Here is a 4,279-nt window from a genome sequence, read left to right on the forward strand (position 1 = left end):
ACGTAGCCATTAAGTTATCGTCTCTGCAGGAAGAACACCTGGGACCAAAGTGTGGTGGAAGAAATGAAATTCTAGCAGTTAATGAAAGTTTAATTTAGGTGATAAGGTCTAAAAAGTTTTACTTGTTTTTTAATTACATAAATGATTTGATTAAAACGGATTTTATCTGATATAGAAACATAACAGTGCCACTATGTAATAAAAACAAGTATCATTTGATTAACCTTTTATCTCAACTTTGTTAAGTTATTATTTTTCCAGCACAGGCACTCTTTGGAAAAAATGTCATCTGTATCGATTTCATATAGCACTGATTAACTATTGTGGTGTTAATGTAATCAACAATCTTGAGACTGGAGGTTTGATTTTATTTCAGAAACAAAATGATCACGCCACAAGCTCCATTCACTACAACACATTCGGTGTTTGCAAATGGAAATAAACAACGTTTTAATTTGCATACACAGCAGGGAAGTACAATCTGTTCACAAGTGGTCACTTGAGACACGTGTGAAGACATTTTCTAATGCCTAGTGTGAACAGACAGACGTAGAGCTGTCCACTTGTGATCCCATTATCCAAGACGTATGTTAGTACCTGGTGTAAACAGGCTCAAGAATATACTTTAAATGCGAACTTTCTAGCCAGCATGGACAAGAGGTCCCTAAAGTGTTGTCATAAGATTGTTTTGGAAAAAGAAAAGGAAGTTACAGCATTTTAAGTCCCTCTATATTCTTTCAATTAACATATTTATGTGGAATGTGAATGTAATGATCTGTACACTAAAAAGAAGAAACCCATACTATACAGTTTAGCCTGATAAAGGTTTTTTTTTTTATCTGATCTTTCTCTAAGAAACAGTCTTTTATGTCTTTAATATTTGAACAGTCAGCTTGGCCTTTGTGGTGAATCCATATTCACATAGTCAGTATCTATTTCTTTCTAACTAAACACAGTAAAATGGAAAACAAAATGAAACTCACTCTCTATCAAAGGATTCACCAGAGGCTGAGCGATACAATATTATCACGATACGTATGTCACGATACGATATATTTATTTATTTTTTCATATGTATCTTTATTGGGTTATCTACATAACAGTATCCACAGTGAGACATGAGCACAAAACACAAGCCGACCCTCCCACCTCCCCAACATGCGAGCCAAGCCTGGGTTAATAAAACACAACATCAAAACCACAAACACATAAACCAAACATACATATGGGAGGAATTCAAAGAAGTTCTGGAATTTTGAGTGCATTGTGCATAGGGCTACATGGCCGGTTGCATACCCTAACCTATAAAATTCATAACATTTATTCCATGAAATAACTTATTGTATTCTGTTAATCTTCCAGAGAAGAGATAGGATTGACATAAGACAGAATGGGATCCCAAGTTTTTACTATATTTAATTGCACCGTGTTTGCAAATCTCCAATAAATCCCAAAGAAGTAAAAGTGAGTTTGGACCCAAAGCCCGGGTTGGACAGGTTGTGGCTGTTAGGTCTCGTTAGGTCAAGGGGGAGATGTCTACGGTAGATGTCGATTTTTTGTTGAATACGGCGACCATTCGCTCGCGACTCGCACAAAAAAACGGCATCTCTTCTATTTTAGAGCTTGTTCGCGAAAGTAGCGCGACTCCAGCAGCACGTAAAACGGATGCGGTGCGAATGCTCTAACCTGTTAACATGCTCGCCGAAATGAAAATGCGAGTAAATAGTGACTGCTCGCAAGCGCTATGCGAACGCATCGCTTGCGGCACAAATGAGGCCTAAGTCTTTCAGCCAAGAAAGGAGATGGAGGCTTCTGATCCTTCGCCTGCGGGCGACCACAAAAGCAAAAGCAATGATATTGCTCCCCTTTGAGGTAAAACAAGTAAATTCTTCAGGAACACTGGAAATAGAGGTCAAGGGGCTCGGGACCACAGCTGTATTGAGGGCTTTTGAAAGTGTATTATCATAAAAAGAGGACCAGACTGAACTCAGCTTTGGACAGGAGAAAACACGTGTGTGATTGGCAGGAGATAAACAGCATCTGTCACACACGTCACCTGTGTTAAACAGTTTATCAAGTTTGACTTTGGATAGGTGTGTCCTATGTAAGACCTTAAACTGGATCAGTGTCAGACTAGCGCAGGATGTAGTAGAAATGACCCTGTTAAGGACCCTCTGCCACCACTCAGCTGAGAAGGAAGTGCCAAATTCTTTTTCCCTGAGTACAGTAGTTCTAGATGTCAGGAGAGATGATTGTAATGACATTATTAACTTCACCACAGCTGAAATGAATCCACGGGCTACAGGGAAGGCAAGAATTGTGTCAATAAGAGAATCAGGTGGTTTATGGGGCACAATACGATATTATTGCAATTTTTAATGTTTTTGCAGCATACGGAGTATTGTGGTAAAACATATTGTGATTTATTACTTTTTTCAAAGCACATTATGTCCCTGAAGAAAACCTTTGTCAGCATCTGTTTTATCCAATAAGATGAAGTTTCAGTCTGTTCAACTCACTTCAGTTATTTTTATAGTAGTAAAATGTACCCAGTGGACTGAGTATTCACAATAAGCTCCATTGTTCTTTCATGTTGTCATGTCCATGTTGAATGTCTTGTTTGCTACAGTATATGTTCTGTACTGCATCTGGATCCGTGAGTAACACATTTCCTTCATTGTATGCTGCTGTGTATAGAGAATGACAATTGAATTGAATTAAATTGAATTGGATTGAATTGAATTGAATTGAATTGAATTGAATTGAATTGAATTGAATTGAACTGAACTGAACTGAGCCCTGCGATAGTCTGGCGGACTGTCCAGGGCGTACCCTGCCTCTCGCCCAATGTCAGCTGGGATAGGCTCCAGCCCCCCCGCAACCCTCAAGAGGATAAGCGGTTAGAAAATGGATAGATGGATGAATTGAACTGAATTGAATTGAATTGAATTGAATTGAATTGAACTGAATTGAATTGAATTGAATTGAATTGAATTGAGAAAGCAATGGATTTTATTATTCAAGTAGGCTACCAAAAGTTTAATTTGTATTTGCTATATTAATAATTTATATATATATAAAAAATGATTCTTGGTGTCTGTGTATCAAAAAAAAAATTTGCCCTGCAAAATATCCTGATACTATGCTGTATCAATTTTTCTCCCCCACCTCACCCCAGTTCCTTAGTTTCCGAGTTTTCTTCCATATCATCACCAAAGTAGATGTTTCCACAGTAAAACCACAGATATGTTACGTTTGTATTTTTCATAACTTTAAATTTCTGTTTTATGTTCTGACGATGCTATGGTTAATGTGGTCAGGTTTATGCACAAAAAACACCTGGTCAGGGTTGGGAAAACAACATGTTCTGGCTTAAAATACCCAGTTCAGTTGCTACAAACACGGCTCGATATGTCCCGACCTTGAATAGCTGTCTACAGCTGTCTTCTGCTTGGCAGCCATCTCCCCTAGGTGTTGCACCCTCCACCATCCTCTCCCCCTGATGAGAAACTCAGCTCATGTGTAATCTGAACTTTGTTATATGTATGAAACAGACAATTGTAACTTATCTGTGGTTTGCAGAAACATACAACAGCAACATTCTGGCGTCTGGGCTGCATTCAGACAGGACATTAAACAAATCTGCTTTTCAAGATAGTCACTGTGTAGATTACTTATATACAATATAATTCTCAGCAGCACATTATCATCCTAAATGTACACATACATCAAACGGATTTTCTGAGCAGACGAATGTTGGTGCACACATCGCTTAACCAAGAGCCAATGATTTTGTTTATCCCTAATAAATATTTTTCTTGTTAGCCTGCTTTTTCCCATATCAAGTGACCATTTCTATAACTGAGCTACACTTCCAGCTCTTCTCACATGGTTCCCATACCAGCTTTGATGCATATTTGTGTACATCCAGAAGATACCTCACACCATTGTTGTGCTTCGATTCACGTATATAGAAATATTTTTAACCCCCACAGAATAAGGATAGGGCACAGGCTACACACAAGCTCCCAACAGTTTTGAGTATGTTTCAGGTTCTATGGGTAGAAGAGGAATTTAAGTCAATAAATAAGATTTACACGGTCTACACATAGAGTGATGTACACTTGTATGACCATGCTGCATTCATAATAAAGGCCCTAATACACAGCCTTTATATAATAGCTCAGTGTGTGGGTTTACTGGGGTTTTGACTGTGTAATCTGGTTCTGAAAGCACATCATTTTCTCATTATTAGCAGCAGCACAGAAGGTTGTTATCT

This window comes from Epinephelus lanceolatus, chromosome 12 (assembly GCF_041903045.1).
Source record: "Epinephelus lanceolatus isolate andai-2023 chromosome 12, ASM4190304v1, whole genome shotgun sequence".
NCBI lineage: Eukaryota > Metazoa > Chordata > Actinopteri > Perciformes > Serranidae > Epinephelus > Epinephelus lanceolatus.